The 17,458-nt window shown below is 37.3% G+C and overlaps 1 long non-coding RNA gene across 5 annotated transcripts in view; it reads right to left on the bottom strand.

Annotated features, from left to right (window-relative positions):
• The window catches only part of LOC110206888 (uncharacterized), a 136,847-nt gene extending 119,650 nt beyond the window's left edge, over positions 1–17,197 (bottom strand). For 2 of the 5 annotated variants that reach the window (XR_013487348.1, XR_013487345.1), the window contains exons 1-2: positions 16,992–17,195; positions 15,529–15,639 (exon numbers count right to left, since the gene is read on the bottom strand). This is a non-coding gene — a long non-coding RNA (uncharacterized LOC110206888). Of the gene's footprint in view, positions 1–15,528; positions 15,640–16,991 lie in introns of all 5 variants that reach the window. The other 3 variants (XR_013487347.1, XR_002324030.2, XR_013487346.1) reach the window with 3 other exon arrangements.
• Between the last annotated feature and the right edge of the window lie 261 nt (positions 17,198–17,458).

Genomic DNA, 17,458 nt, shown 5'->3' with positions numbered 1-17,458 from the left:
TTTGACCTCATAAGTGTTCCTAATACTTAATGCACTGGAACCTCTATTCTGGAAGGGTATCCCTTATTCTAAACTAATAAAACAAATAAAGGGATAGGGGTAGAAAAAAAATATATATTAAGATATTTGAGGAAATCCTTGCATGGGAACAGAGGGGAGAATATGTCTCTGAAGATCAATAGAGGAAGAAAAAAGAAATTATGTTATTCTAGAGACTGAAGAAGGCAGTGGGTGAAATATTGGCCTATGAATCAGTTTAAAAGTAGCAAATCCTAAAATGACTTTATGATATCTTCTACAATAGATACCTACTAATATCTTGAACTTTGCTTGTATATTTAGGTTTCTGCTTCCCAGGAATTTGTTCTCTCCCAACCATCCCTATCTTTTTTGCAAATGTCTTGTGTAAGACCAGCTAAAGCATATTTTATCCTAAATAGTAATAAAGTCCAGTTCCATTGTCCTACTGTATGAGAATTAGCCTCTGGGGGGGTGGGAGTGGAAGGATAAAGTATTTTACAGTGCTTCTGACCCCCACCCCCTATCTTTAGGGAGGGTGTAACATCTCTTCCCCAGAGAGGGATGAGATCCATTCTGTAACAGAAGGCTGGAAAGCACATGTAGCATGTGTGGTTGATGCAGTCTCCACGTGGCAAAGACTGAGATGCCTGCTTCTGGAAAGGAATGATGACATGCAATGGAGGGCCCTGCTCCTCCATTTAAACCATACATAGATATTCTGTACCTCATTCTGGTCTGCTAACATGGGCTGAGAAGATGTACTGTTGATTGGCTGGTGAGCCTTTAGATGGATAGAATGAATGGGTGGATAAATGAAGGAAACATGGATTTACTAAGTACCTACTATATGAGAGTCACTGCACTAGGAACTTTACAAATATGATATCATTTGATTCTCACAACAATTCTGGGAGGTAGATGCTATTACTGTCCTCATTTTGCCCTTGATGTAATGAAGGCAAAAAGAGGTTAAAAGACCCAAAGTCACACAGCTAGTGTCTGAGAACAGATTTGAACTTAAATCATCTTGACTCCAGGCCTAGCACTCTAACCACTGTTCCACCTAGCCGACTCTAAAATGATGCCTCCTTTCCCTCTCCCTTCTGAGTTTCAGAAAGCAATGGTTTAGGCCATTATCTGAACAAGGAGCAAAAAGATGCTAACATAGGTCTCTCAACTCCAGGTCCAGAGCTATTTTCCATATTCCAATCCTTTAAAAGTGACCTATTCCTTCCCTATGCTTTCCTTTTAAAGAGTGAACAGAAAGGAACATAGTGTCTCTTCTTGACAGGCTCTAGTGATTGTTAAAATATGTAGCCTTTCATGCATTTACCTTAAAGTTCCATTCTTCAAACTCCTCCACTAATGGAAAAATACAGAGAAATTATAATAAAAATTGTTTTAATATCATGCATGACATAGTTTGAATGGAGACTATAGTCAGAGTTCAAAGATCCTTGATCTTTGGGAACATAATTTTAGTGCTTTAGGTATTTACTAAATATGCAGTAGTTATTTAACTCTCATCATGGATAAAATGAGGGGGTTGGACTGAATGATCTTCCAGCTTTAGATCTATGATTCTACATAAGACACTAAAATGTGATAGTATACAACTATAACTCCTAGTTTTCAGATTAAGAAACTACAGAAAAGCACTCAAGTCTAGGTTCCCAGTGTCTAAGTGTTCCACACTTCCTAAATACTTAGAAAAGAGTAGCCATATATTAAATACTTTAAAAGAACAGTTAATAGCAAGTTTATGTACGTATTTGTCTGTTGATTATCACAATTCAATAACTCCAATATTTATTTAATTATGGTGGCTTGTGATGACACCTAGTGGTAAATTTGTATATTGTTAATGTTTCATAAGATTATAGTAAAGTTAGAGCTGAAAGGAATCTTCAAAGGGCACGTAGATCAATCCTCTTATTTTGAAAATGGGAAAACTGAGGCTCAGAAAGGATAAGTGACTTTCCTAAGGTAACAATAAAAGCAACTTCGTGGAGAGGCAGAGTTTGAACCTAGGTCCTCTGACTACAGATCCACAATTCTTCCCATTATATCTCCCTTGCCTTCTCTAAAGTAGTTGAATTTTGTCTTATTTATTCATTTTTCATAAACACAAGTAGAAGCACTAAAAGGAAAGAAAATATATCAAGCAATCGTTTAACCTTCTCTCACACGCTAAAAATAAAAATCTTGTACTTAGGGAATGGACCGTAAATTTTCTCTCCTTTTTCAGGCCAAACATGTATTTGTTTTGGTTGGGTTTTTTTAATAATTAAAAACCTATGTAAATGTCAAATTTTTTTTGAAACTGTGAAAAATAACCAAAAAAACATAATATAAGAACATAGAGATGGTATGATGAACAGAGGGCTGGCTTAGAAGCCAGAAAGATCTGGGTTCAAGTCCCATCTCTGGCAAATACTCTGTATAATGCTGGGCAATTCATTTAACCCTCAGCGCTCTAAGCTACTCTCCAAGACTAAGTTGAAGAGAAGTATTGCCCTGCATTGTTAGGCATGTCCTCATCTGAGAGTTCCCTATGTCAGTGAAATCACAAAGCCAACCAGTTGGGTGCAAGCAATGGTATAGCAAAACCAGGGGTTTTGTTTTTTGGGTTTTTTTCTTTTTGGTGAGGCAATTGGGGTTAAGTGACTTGCCCAGAGTCACACAGCTAGGAAGTATTATGTGTCTGAGGCCAGATTTGAACTCAGGTCCTGCTGACTCCAGTGCTCTATCCACTGTGCCACCTAACTGGCCCCAAAACCAGGATTCTGTTGCTAGCAAAGACAACCTCAACCTCCACTCACGGTATCCACTCTGATGTGTATGTGTATTACATATAGGTGAATATGTATAGATAGGTGTATATGTGTATATGTGTGTATGTATACATACTGTGATGTAACAAGTTCCTCAAGTTTATTTACACAATGTGAATTAGTTTGTATTTCCTTCCATTTATCTTGAGTTTTTGGCACTCATGACTGACCAAAGTGAAGATTTGCTTTTTCACATATGGCAGCATGAAGCAAAGCATAATTAGCAATGAATTTTCTTGGGGGAAAATTCAGGTTCAGGGTTGGTGGCAGCATAATAATAAAGGACAGCCCAACCATAAGTGAATTTGTGTCAGGAGAGAAGGCATGGAAGTTGGGAGGAATGCAGTACCCTGGAAAGGAGTGTAGAAATCGCCAGGGGCTCAGGTGGTACCCTAAATACACTGAAACTATATTCTCTTGAACAGGCAGGGAAGACTGGTAGATGACTGTGAGTCCATATACGGGAACAGCACAAAGACCAAGTGTCTCCTTCACCCTTTACCTCTACTGGCACCCTGAGGCAAAGCCCCAGGTACCCTGAACTAGTTACAGCTCTGATATTAGAATCTATATAAGTAGGTGTATAAGTAAGGGCAGGTGTATAGTATAAACTGAAAAATTAGGAACTGTCATAGAAGGACCCCAGATTTGAAGCTGGTGAATATAATCAAATAATATTCTAGATTTATCTTTATTCCCTAATCCTGACATATTTCCTCATTTTCAATTATTTGTTATGTCTTGTTGTGCATCCTTCATCCAAGAAAAAAAAAAGCCAACTGGTAATATACACTAAGAGTGATGGTTTGATTTTCATATGGCACTTGGGGCATTCTAGGCACAAGATAAACATTACAAAGACAAAATCCATGCTCTTTCTCATAAAAAAACATACAATTAAGATCTAAAAAAAAAGATCAAAAAGATTACTTGATAAAGCCCCTCTTTTTCCACATAAGGAAACTAAGAACTTCCCTGAGAAGTTAAATGATTTGGCCAAGATCAAACAGGTAATAAGTAGTAGTCAGAACAGAAACCCAAATTCTCAGACTCCAAATGCATTCTTTTCAATTACACTTCCTACATGTAGCCTTTCCTACCTACCTCGCTACTCAGCCTTGAAGAGCCTCCATTTCCTTTCCCCAAACTAATTTGTTTTTATTTTCTATTCTTTTTGTACACACTTTAATATGTACATGGTATTTCCCCTGATAGACTATAATCTCCTTGAGAGCAAGAACTGTTTTGTTTCTGTCTTTGGATCCCTAGAACGTAACCTGACAAATAATAGTGACTTAATAAATGATTGTTGATTTAGTGTTTGATTGTTGCTGCACTTCTAGCCTGCTATTTCCAGAAAGGTTTATTTCATTTGAAATGTGAATTAAGGAGAAATTAAATTAAATTTTAAAAATCTTGCTTCTGTGCCAAAAGCTTATGTGCTTTGCAAGAAGGAAAAATAAACTTCCCTCTGGAGTGGTTTTAATTATTCAGAGGCTTTGACGTGGCCACCCTATAATTTGACACATATGCTGCTTGATTCTCCTCTTCCGGTTCTATAAAGTATGAGAATGACCATGCTCTTGCTGTGGAGACAAGAATCTCTCTCCCTGCATGCTTCCTAGATTATCACAGATTGAGGGTTGACAGAGATCTTAGAGGCCTAACTAACTCTGAGTCATTCAGCTGGAGCTGGTGCTAATGTCTACATATTTCAGAAGCAGCCACTTTTGGAAACTTCATTGGATGGCTCACATAAAGACTACAGATGCACAATCAGGAAGATACCAATGCATATGTACTGCTGATCCCTCCTCAGTACATCTGCAGCTACCCCATGGCTGCATAAGACTCTAAGTTCTCCAAAATCTTATCCCCCTTTACTTTTCAAAAAATCTCCTGCCACTCTCTTATACATGCACAAGTCAAGCTGTTCTTCATATGCATCATGCTATTTCCAACTTCAAGCCTTTTTTTTCATGATATTCCTTCTACCTGGAATATCTTCTTACCTTTTTATGTGTGCAGGTTTCAAATTCTCCTTACCACATGGCTTAAATCCTATTGCTTCCACAAAGGTTTCCCTGCCTATAGTCTGCTTTGTTCTCATAGAAACCTAGAATCTTGGAGTTGAAAAATATCTTAGAGATCATCCAGTCTCTGACTCAAAGTGAATCCTCTCTGTAATATCATTAACAGGTAGTCATATAGATTTTGCTTAAACACATACAGTGAGTGGGAGGTGTCACTGTGTCATAAAGCATCATTGTTGGGAAGCTCTAATTTTCAGGAAACTCTTCTTTACATTGAATCATCATCCACCTCCTTAAAATTTTTACCCATTTGTTCTCTAGAGCAACACAGAACAAGATATATTCTAATCTACATAGTACCCCTACAAATATCTGAAGACAGCTATTATGTATGCCTTTAGTTTTTTCTCTTTTAGTCAGCCAGTCAACCTTAGCACAATACTGTGTTAATCCCTGCAAAAGAAAGAAAGGGGAAAAAAAAGTCTCCTGTACTCAAGGAATTCACATTATAATAAGGGAGACAACATGCAAATAACTACGTACATGTAAGATATGTTTAGCGTAAATGGAAGATCATCTCAGAGGGTAGGCACTAGCAGTGGAAGTGGGAGAGAACTCCAAAATATTAGATTTGAACTAAATCTTGAAGGAAGCCAGTAAAGCTAAGAAGCAGAGGTCAGGAAGGAGAACATCCCAAGCATGGAGGACAGTCAAAGAAAAGGCACTGAGTCAGGAGATGAAGTGCTGTATGTAAGGAAAAGCAAGAAGACTAGTGCATGTGGATCACTGAGTATGTGGAGGAGAGTAATGTATATGAACACTGGAAAGGTAGGAAGGAGTCAGGTTGTAAAGAGCTTTAAGAGTCAAAGTAACTTACATTTTATCCTGGAAATATAAGGAGCCACTAAAATTTATTGAGTAGAGGGTAACATGGTCAGATCTGTGCTTTAGGAAAATTGTTCTGTGGGGTCTAGGAAAGATCTTCAATTTAATCTGATCTCCAGAAAAGAAGAGACATAGAACTTAACTCCTGAGGTCTCAACAACCAAAGTAAAGAGATAGCTATAAATACCTACTGATAGATAAATAAATAGATATATACATAGATAAATGAATAAATAAGTGACTTTTGTGATTCAAGAATGACTAAGACACAAACCCAGGAGAGAACAAGTCAAAGATACCTACAATCAAAACGTTAACGAAAAAAAAAAAAACTTGCCTACAAGAACAATAAGAATTTCTCAAAGAAATGATTCAAGAATATTAAAAAAAAAAGATAATATTGAAGAAATGAGAGCTACATCAGAGATACTTGGAAAGGCAATCAACAGCTTAACATAACAGATACAAAATGTTACCTTAGTAACTCACTCCCTGAAAATCTGAATTGATCAAACAGAAGATAATACTCCAGGAAAATGAGAAAGTGGAGGAAAATGTTCAAATATATATAAAACAACTGACCTGGGAAAGAAGTGACAACTTAAGAATCATTGGACTACCCAAAATCTGTGACCCAAATCAGAATCTGGATATAGTATTTCAAGAAATCATTAAAGGAATTTCCAAGACATATTAGAACAAGGGGACAATGTAAAAATAGGAAAATTTTACTGATCACCTCCTGAAAGAAACCCCAAAATGAGAACTTTTTGCAATGTCATCACCAGAATCCAGAGTTCCTAGGAAAAAAAATTTTTTTAAAAATCCAAGAAGCCAGAGAGAAAGATTTCAAATATCAAGGAATTGAAATCAGATTTACACAAGATTTAGTGCCTATCACCATAAAAGAGAAGGGAACATGGAATGAGATATTCCAAAAGGCAAAAGATAGAAGTCTACAAATAAAAATAGCTTCCTAGGAAAACTGAGTCTAATCCTAAAGGGAAAAAAATGTCCTCAATGAAAGAGGACATTCAACAATTTCTGATGGAAAAAAGTGGGACTGAAAGTGAACTTTGAAATACAAATATGGTAGTCAGGAGAAGAATAAAAGCATATATACAAGTAAATAACCAGAAGGAGTAGGAGGAGATGAGATGGAGGAATATAGGCCTGGAAACAGCTGAACTCTCCCAATATTCCCCTCCAAACAACTTTAAAATAATGCCACAAATCAAATTCTGGAGCAGCAGAGACAACAAAAGGTCAGAGGGAGACATTTTTTTCCAGCCTAAGATAACTTAGGAAGTCCACAGAAGAGGTCTGTAACACTTTGGTGGGCACAGGCCTGGAATTCAGCAGGAGCATGAAGAATGGTACAGCAGCAGCTTCAGGTGATCTCAGGCAAGAAAGAGTAAGAGAGTCAGACAACGGATCAGAAAGAAATTACAGAAAACTCTTTGCTGACACTAGGTATAGCTGGCATTGATTAGCAACTATCTTGCCCATATACAGTTCTGGGTTGCAGTTCCAGGGTAGAGAGGAGCACTTGTGATCAGTAAAAGGGAGCAGGGGCGTTGGTCACAGATATAACACCAAAGGGAGCACTAGTACTAGTACTTTGCTACAGGGAAGCATGGGCCTTTCCTGGGTAAAGACAAGAGCATAGACCAGCTCAGCAAACACCACATCTCTCCCAGGATAGCACCATTTTGTAAGCACCAAAAACTTGAAGGCCCCCAGAACTAGCTCTAAAAAGAGCAGCATGAAAAAGTCTGAAGCTTGGCACAGTGCCCCCTCACCCCTAGGTAAGCAGAGTTCAACTTTAACACAAAGTTCAAAGTCAAGAAATAGGCAGGAAAAATGAGCAAACAAACAAAGAACCTGAGCAGAAAAAGCTACTATGGTGGCAGGAAGGACCAAGAAATAAACTTGGAAGACAACAATGTGACAACAGCTACAAACAAAACCTCAAAAAATGCTAATTGGACCCAAGTCCAGAAAGAATTCCTAGAAGACTTAAAGAGATAAGAGTGGTAGGGGGAAAATCAGTAAAAGAAATGAAAATGATGCAAAAAAAATACGATGAAGGCTTCCTTTCTCAGATATATAGGGAACTGAGTCAAATTTATAAAAATCAGTGCCATTTCCCAGTTGATAAATGGTCAAAGGATATAACAGGCATTTTTCAGAAGAAGAAATCAAAGGTATCTATAGTCATATGAAAAATGCTTAAATCACTATTAGCTAGAGAAAGCAAAATAAAATAACTCTGAAGTACCACCTCATACCTATCAGAAATGACAAATGTTGGAAGGGATGAAGTTAAATAGGTACATTAATGAATTGTTGGTGGAGTAGTGAACTGGTCCAACCATTCTGGAGAACAATTTGGATCTATGTCCAAAGGGCTATAAAACCCTTTGACCCAGCAATACAACTACTAGGTCTGAACCCCAAAGATATCAAAGAAAAAATGAAAAGTACATGTGTGTACAAGAACATTTATAACAACTCTTTTTGTGATGGCAAAGAGTTGGAAATTGAAGGGATGCTCATCAATTTGGGATTGGCTGAACAAGTCGTGGTATATTACTGTGATGGAGTACTGCTGTGCTATAAGAAATAATGAAAGAGAGAGTTTCAGAAAAACATGGCAAGAGCTATATGAACTGACACAAAGTAAAGTAAGAAGAAGCAGATCATTATTCATAGTAACAGCAATGTTATAATGAAGATCAACTGTAAAAAACTTGACTGCTCTGATCAACACAATGATTCAAGACAATTCCAAAAGACTCATGATGAAAAAATGCCATCTACCTCCAAAGAGAGAACTGGTGAACTCTGAGCATAAAATGAAGTATCATTTTCTCACTTACTTTTTTTTTTGCAATATACCTAATATAAAAATATTTATGTGATTTCACATGTATAATTTATATATTGTTGGCCTTCTTAGTAGGTATGGGTAGGAGGGGGAGAATTTGGAACACAAAATTTAAAATATATATATATATATTAAAAATAAAAAAACTCAAAAAGACAATCAGAAAGAACATTATAAGCATGTTGTAATTATATTCTAATGGAGCAATGAATAATAAAAAGGTTCAGGACCTCAATATCATAAAGGTTCAGAAAAGTAGTCAAATGAGACAGAATATCTATAGTTTTGCTATAATTTGAGAAAATAAAATGCAAATAATTTGGGCATCTGAGGAGAGGATAGATTGGAGTAGAAAGAGAATTGAGGATCTCAGTTACTTCAGCAATTTTGAATATAATATAGCATTTAGCCCTCTCACCATCTTGGTCACTGATCTAGGTTGTTTTCTTGAAACATGGCATCTAGTAATCAGCACAATGTTTCACATGTTGTCTGACTAACAAAATGTAATGAAACTATTATTTCCCTTTATCTGGATATAACACATTATTAATTTGGAGTTGTATTTCAACTAAAAACTTTTGATTTTTTTTCACATAAATTACTGTTAAGTAACCTCCCTAACCAGTACATGTAGAATGTGTGTGTGTGTGTGTGTGTGTGTATGTGTGTGTGTGTGTGTGTAATAGACCTGTGATTTCAACAATGTAGTAAATTCTGGGTGAGGAACTTGTCTACTGGTACAACTCAGCACCTTCACTGCAGTTTCTAGTCTTATTTGTCACCTGGGGCACTGAGAAATTATGTTTTATCTAGGGTCATAGAGACAGTGCGTGAGGGAGGTGGGACTTGAACATGTTTTCTTTTTTTTTTTTTTGGTTTGGCAATGGGGTTAAGTGACTTGCTCAGGGTCACACAGCTAGTAAGTGTTATGTGTCTGAGGCCAGATTTGAACTCAGGTCCTCCTGAATCCAGGGCCGTTGCTCTATCCACTGTGCCACCTAGCTGCCCCCTTGAACATGTCTTCTTGACTGTAAGGCTGGTTCTTTGTCCACTACTCCATCCTGGCTCTTTCAGGCAAGAGGAATTCTTTTAAAATAAATACCTTAAAAATGCCTTATTTTTTTTTAAATTCCTGAAGAACTGAAATTGAAAATCACTTAAATGGCATAGTGGGCAAGGAATAAACATGGAATTACAAAATGAATACATACGGAATGAGTGAGACAATGTAAGCAGTGTGAGATCTCTCAGATGGACTGAGTGTAACAGTTTTGTAGACTGTTACAAACTCAAGGTTGGTTACGCTAGCCTGAATAGGCCCAAGTTTCAAGTTCCTAAAAAACACATGATCTGTACTGTTACATTAGTATTAGGCAATGGCTAATGCGAAATAAAGATAAAATAGCTAGGATTGGTAGTATTATAATGAGATTCCTTGTTTCTGGGGTAGATTTTCGCGTTTTAGATTGCAAGGCTGAAATTCCTATCCAATGGGAATTTACAGCCAGTGGTGGGTGGGTGTCTCTGTGTTAGGACTATATAACCTTTGTTCTGACCTTCGTGCCTCGCCTCGCTTCGCTCGGACTGCCGGATGAAGCAAACACCCGCTTCTCGTGAGAACGTAATAAATCTTTCACTTTATACCTAGAAAATCTCCGAGTGTTATTTTTGGGTAACTGTAGCACACAGGAATAATGTGAATAAGTGAGAAATTACAAAAAGGAAGCAGTGTAAAGGATGTCATTAAAAATGCATGCAAATGCCCCAATTGTGTTAAAAGAGAATGGGACAATTGAATGATAGCCTGCATTCTCTATTGACATCCTCTCAATGTCAGAAGGATTCGAGGAAGTCCCCCAGCACGTTGAATAAGCTATCTCCTGTGGTGAGGTCATCATGGGACGACATGGACAAGAGTCTCACAGGATGGGCGGGAGCTGGATGGGCTTCATGCCTGATGCTTAGCAGCGATCATAGGAAGTTTGACTGCACTTCAATCCATTAATACAAGGAATGCCCACCTCGTTTGTTGTGGTTGTTTAGTCATTTCAGTCATGACTGACTCTTTGTGACTCCATTGTGGGGTTTTCTTGGCAAAGATACTAGAAAGGTTGGCTGTTTCCTTCTCCAGCTCGTTTAACAGATGAGGAAACTTAGGCAAACAAGGCTAAGTGACTTGCCCAGGCTCACATAGCTAGTAAGTGTCTGAGGCCAAATTTTAACTCGTCTTCCTGACTTGAGGCCTGCTACTCTATCCACTGTGCCACCAAGCTGCTCCAAATGGAAACTCTTCCTAACCAGTATCCTTAATTTCAGTCCTCCCCTACCTCAGTCCATTCTACAAACCTTCCAGAATAAAATTCCAAGAATGATCAATAGCTTTTCCTCTTTTCTATCACGTGTTTCTAGAGTTTTCATGAGGCTTCAGATTAACTCACATCACCTGGGAAGTCCATATGGACCTGCTTAGAAATGAAGTGATTTGTGCTACCCCAAAAAGACTCATCATTCGGAGTTCTAAACCATGTGGCAGGGCACAGTGCCTGAACTCTTAGACAGATAATGGGACAATGGACTTCCGTTTCCTTAACTCGGCTAGGAGCGAGAACTAAAAAGTCAGTTTGAGATAGTTGTCTCAGGGGCTCTTTCCTGTGCTGGCTAGACAAGGCTGTTGGTCTTGACTAACCAAAAAGCATAAAATACGTTAACTGGCCCAGAGACACGTTGGCGTGCTCTGTTGATCTCATCTTAAAATAGTCTAGGGAATGGAAGGTAATAATAACAGCATCAGAGATGGAGGTAGAAGACACAGAGCAGCTCAGTGAGTTCCTAAGAATGCCTGATTTCAAGCCAGGAACTGAGAGAACTGGGACAACCACAGTTTTAAAGAGAAAGATTGGTGTTGTAGGGAACTCTGGACCTAAGTATGAGAGGAAGGGACAGAACCAAGTACCAAGAAAGCATAGAAACACAATGTAGAGGAACAAACCCAAACCACGCCTTTCACTCAAAACGAGTCATATAGAATTCAGGGTTTCTTAAAGTGTGGGTCACAAAAAATTTGGCAATAGTAAAAGGTTTCTGAACGTGCAATGACAAAAAATTAATAAAAAAATAAAATGCGTAATGAATCTGAAGTGCTTCTGGCAACATTTGACCATGTTGCATCACACAACTTCGCTGCAGCCTTGGCTCTGAACACACTGCAGCACACTTTGCACTCTGCATGTCCTCAGGCCATGAAACACGAGGAATACTGCCGAAAATGAAAAGGGGCTAAGACTGGAAAAAGTTTAAGAATCCCTGATCATTAATGGAAATGAGGTTTGCTTTCTAGAGACTGTGAGTTCTCTTTCTCCTTGGGGTAGCTAGCCTCAACTCTAAAGTGGCACTATCCGATTCTGTAAGTGTATGGGGAAGATAGACCTCACCGGAGGGAGTAGTTGATTGACTCCTAAGGAAATTTGAATTTTTAAAAAAATAATTTTTATTCATTTTTCCTGTATTGCAGAAAACCAAGAATGGCAACCATAAGTCAGAATGTTTGTCCCTCAGACTAGGTGGGGATTCATAGAAGGTAAAGTTTCCTTGTCTATTTGCGGCCTCAGAGAGACCTAGGTTCAGATCTTTGCTCTCCCATGTATTACTACCTGTGTGACTTAGGCAAAAGTAAAATCACTTCACTTCCTGGACTTGTTTCTTCATCTATAAAATAAAGGTATTGGACCAGATGATCCAAGAGGCCACTTACATTTCTAGGTCTATGCTGCTGCACTACAAGTGCTTTCTGCATTATTTGCTGTGTGTAATAAACTTGTTCCACAATCCATCTATAATTAACTTGATGCTTCTAAGAGTACTGAAGACTTGTAGAAGAAAACAAAAAATAAGCCATATTTATATGGTACTACAGGCTGAGCCCTGAGTAAGGGCAAGTATGATCCTTTTAGATGACAAGTTATTGAGAAATTTACAAGGTTGAACCAGTCCATATGAACTCAAAGCTCTTATTGACAAGACACAAGTTATATTTCTAACACAAAATTCTAATCTTGCCATTTTCCCCCTCAGAAACTTCCACTGATTCTTCTTTACTGTCTTCTGAATAAAGTCCAAATTAGCATGAATAAATAAACAAATAAATAAATAAATACTGAATAAAGAAAGTCTAGCATTTAGAACATTGCATAATCAGGTCCCCAACCTACCTTGAAGTATCTTCTCACATTGCTTTCCCTCATCTACTTCATCTTCCCGCAAAACTAATCTACCTACCAATAGCCTTCAAAAAAAAAAAATCCCGGGGCAGCTAGGTGGCACAGTGGATAGAGCACTGGCCCTGGATTCAGGAGGACCTGAGTTCAGATCCAGCCTCAGACACATAACACTTACTAGCTGTGTGACCCTGGGCAAGTCACTTAACCCCATTGCCTACCCCCCCCCAAAAAAAAGAAAACAAAAAAAAATCCCACCTGTTTTCTTCAACACTCTATTCAAATTTTACCCTTTTTATGAAAACTTTCCCAATATTCCTGGCAAAATAATCCTTCCTTCTTTTTAATTGTCTTCATTCTTTGTTTGCAAGATTTTTGTTTACTTATATTCTATCATATAGTTGTATATTTTATTATTTTTTTACAACCATTCTCTCCCCAGATATATCATGATCTCTTTAAGAAAACTATGCCTTGTTTACTTCTGTACTTTCCCTAGAATCTTTCATGGCATTTTCATATAGTAAACACTAAAACAAATTTATTGAATGAATATTAATGTTAAATTTCACCTCCTTGGTTTTGAATGAATGAATGCATGAAAGCACATATTAAATACTTTCTATATGCAGAATACTGTGCTAAGTATCAGGGATACAAATAGAAAAGCAAATACCATCCCTATCCTCAAGGAATTATTTACTAATGGGGCACTTTGATCCAGAAAATTTCAGCGATAGTGATTGGAGTCATCAGGAAGTAGATCAATACACTCCAGTCCAGAGCAATAACAGAGTTAATTTGATAATAGTTCATGGTTCCAGGACTGGAGGTGAATGGTTAGGAATGCTACCCACACTACATCAAAATGAAGAGGTTATGGATGAAGTAAACAGAGAGCAAGAAGTGAAGCAAAGCATGGCCAGGGCTAAAATGGTGTCCAGAAGCAATCATCAATCAGGAAAGCCCCAAAGCAGAAGTTTTTCTAAGACATGGTCTCCGGTGTGAGCTTTAATTTAGTGTTTCAGCCTAATCTTTTTAATCTTAATTCTGTCATTTAACTCACATTTGTGCCATCCATGATTTTGATTAGCTTCCCTTCATCTAAGATTAGGTCACTTTTCTAAGTCTTCAGTGATCTAAGTAACTGATAAAAAATATTTAATAGGTCATGAATAAGGACAGTTTTTTTGGGTTTTTTGTGGGTTTTTTTAGGCAATTGGAGTTAAGTGACTTGTCCAGGGTCACACAGCTAGTAAGTGTCAAGTGTTTGGTTTGAGGCCGGATTTGAACTCAGGTCCTCCTGACTTCAGGGCCAGTGCTTTATCCACTGTGCCACCTAGCTTCCCCCAGGACAGTTTTATAGACTGCCATTAATCATCTCCTTCCAAGTTAAATACCAAAGACAGCTAAGTATTGTAGTTGATAGAGTGCTGAATTTGAAGTCAGTAAGATCTGAATGCAAATCTTCCCTGAGACATTTTTTAGCTTTCTGGCCCTGGGCAAGTCATTTAACCCTTGCCTCAGTTTCCTTATCTGTACAATAGAGATACTAATAACACCTACCTCACAGACTGATGTGAGGATCAACAGAGATAACACAGGCAAAGTATTTTGTGAATATTAAAGGACCATATAAATATTCACTATTATTGTTAACTTTGACTCATTAATCATTACTACTGGTGTATGGTTCTTCAACTGACATTTACATCTAAATACATTATCATTCAGTCCAATTTATTTTTCCATTTCATCTATAAAGAGATTTTGAGAATGTTAGTCAAAGTTCAGCTAAAATCAAAATACATTATATTTATAGTATGCCCATGATCTATAAATCTATTGACACTGCCAAGAAAGGAAGCTAGATTAGTTTGGCATGTTTCATTCATGTTTCATAATCTGTTCTATTATTTTTCCGTAGTTCAAAATTCTCTAATTTATAGAATCCATCCATCTTTTTTTTTAGAAATTGTGACATTTGTTTAATTCCAGTTTTCTGACCACACTATGTGATTTCTCAGAAATTCTGACACTGGTTTTATAATTATATCTGTAAGTTCTCTGAGTATTCTGGATGGTCAAACTGAGCCCAAAAACTTGGAATCTTTTACAGCACAAAGTGGTCTTTTCCTATTTTCTCATCTATCTTGGCCTTCAATTTAATCTTAATATTTTTTCATTCTCTGCCTCACAGACTAATAATTATTATCTTTGATAGAGGAGAAAGAAGCAAAGTAAGAATTGAATTGTTTCTTCTATAATATTTTTCTTCCTCTCTGTCATCTTTTAACATCATACTATCTGCTCCTTAAAAGTGGTTTTATTCATTTTTCACTGTTAACCTCCTTCCAAAAATAACTAAACAAGTTTTGGATTGGGGTGATGGATTTACTTTTTTTTTTTAAGAGCAGATTTTGCAGAAAGGTACATTTAAGCTCAATGTAAAGGGGAAATGCGTGCACAGGCACACACATACACACACACCACACACACACACACACACACACACACACACACACACACATATATAAACACAAAAATGCCCAAAGGTATTACATTCTCTGTTGGATGATTAAGCATCCATTGAATGTGTCATCTTTGATGAATTGTATTCTGGTCTTGTTACTATTTTTCTCTATTACCTGCTGGTGGTCTTCTCTTCAGATTCACCTGCTGCTAGGATAGAAAGTCATCTCTGATAAGAACAGACTGAGTTCTTCTAGTGTAGTCACTGGGTCTATGGGTCACCACACCTAGTTAGGGTCAGGTCAGAAAAAAAAACAGGTAGAATACACATTGAATCAGTCTATTCTTTTGACTGTCTGTACATATTCAAAGTCCATTATCTTAACCAACTATCTGGTTAGAGTTAGAAAAGTTCTTTTTAACTTTTAATGGGATATTGTCCCTTCCAAGCTAATTTAGGGGCTCTGTCTATGCTCCTGTATGCCGTAGGACTTCAGAAGGGCAAATGTCCAAATTTTCAAAAGAGACTGTGAGCTTGAAGCCTATTTCTGGTAAAATCAGGAGTGGACATTTTGGAAGCATTTGGAAAGGTAAGTGTCAAATGTGTTAAGTTAGCATAGGTCTACTGATATCAAGGAAGGAAAGAGCAGTTTTTACTAGAGGCAAAGGGAGAGGATTCACCTTTGATAGAGTGTTCCATTAAGGACATGAAAGTAGACCAGTTTTATTCTATTTTTTTTCAATGAACTCATTGGATGAAGGTGTAGGTGAAAGAAGTACATGACGTTTGCAAGTGACAAGGAATAAATAGCAGTATCTAATACACCGAATAACAGAGTAAAGAACAAAAAAATCTTGATAGTCTGGAATGATGTGCTAAAGCTAAAAAAAAGGTATTTTAATAAAGATAGATATAAAATCCTGTACACAGCTTCAAAAAATCAATTGCCCATATATAGGATGTCTAAGAAACAATTCCTAGCTTCCCACACAAGGATTCTAGTAGACTGCAAGCTCAATGTTGACTAGCTGTATGAAGTGGTAACCAGAAGACTTTGATATTGGACTACATCAACATAAAGGTACTGGATCCAGAACAAAGGAGGAGCAGTCTTGATGTATTCTCTGTTCACATTAGACCATGTTTGAAATAACATGTCCATTTGAAAAACTGTCACATTTCAGAGATAGGTAAACAAGCTAGCTTGGAGAACAGAAAACTTAGGGAGGTAAATTTCACATAGTTAGTTTTATATAGCTAAAGGATTGTCTTGTGGAAGAATATTTTGATCTACTCTGATGGGGATCAAAGGAAAAAAGCAATATCAATGTATGTAAATTGCTAAAAGGCAGTTTTTGACTCAGTAAAGGGTAGAACTCTAAAAACTAGAGCTATTCAAAAGATAAATGGGTTGTTTTGGGAGGTAGTAAGGAAAAACCTCACTAGTGATTTTCAACCAAAAAGCTAGGTGACTATTTATAGGGGAGGTTGTAGACATAGTTTTAGAAAGGATTAGACAAGAAGAACTTTGAAGTGCCACCAACTCTAAAATTCTGTGAGAACTCATTTTTTCTTAAATATTTATCCATCAAATTATAACCATGTCTGAACAAAAAGACAAAGATAGATATAACATACCTTGAGGAGACTGGAAGCAGAACAATGTCAGGCTTAAGATTTCTACTCTGTGGCATTTTACATTTTAGGGCTCACATCATCACTGTGGATTTCCCCCAAAAGGGTAGAATTCAATATGCGCACAATTAATCAAGCAAAAGCAATACAAAGAGCCAAATATAATTATACCTAAGAATTATATTTGCATGTCTCTCTATTTGTAGTGGCAACTTGAAATGTCACTGTGAAGAGACAGGAACTGATTAACAGTACTGCAACACAGATGTCCTTGTTTCGCATTTTCAAAAAGCTGTTTTCTTCGTTTTCTAAAATAGCATGTTAATTTAAAGTGGCAACATAAATCAAGCACATACAACATTGTGAATAGAAAAATTAAAGCTCGCCAGGCCATTTTCATCTCAAGTGGCCCCATGGGAGTGATGAGAAACTGGAGCTTAGCCCGTCAAACAGGAACCAATGTACCGCTT

This window comes from Phascolarctos cinereus, unplaced genomic scaffold, assembly GCF_003287225.1.
Source record: "Phascolarctos cinereus isolate Bilbo 61053 unplaced genomic scaffold, phaCin_HiC Scaffold_5;HRSCAF=322, whole genome shotgun sequence".
Classification (NCBI taxonomy): domain Eukaryota; kingdom Metazoa; phylum Chordata; class Mammalia; order Diprotodontia; family Phascolarctidae; genus Phascolarctos; species Phascolarctos cinereus.
Note: the sequence above shows the minus strand (reverse complement) of the source record. Positions and strands in the feature narration are given on the sequence as shown.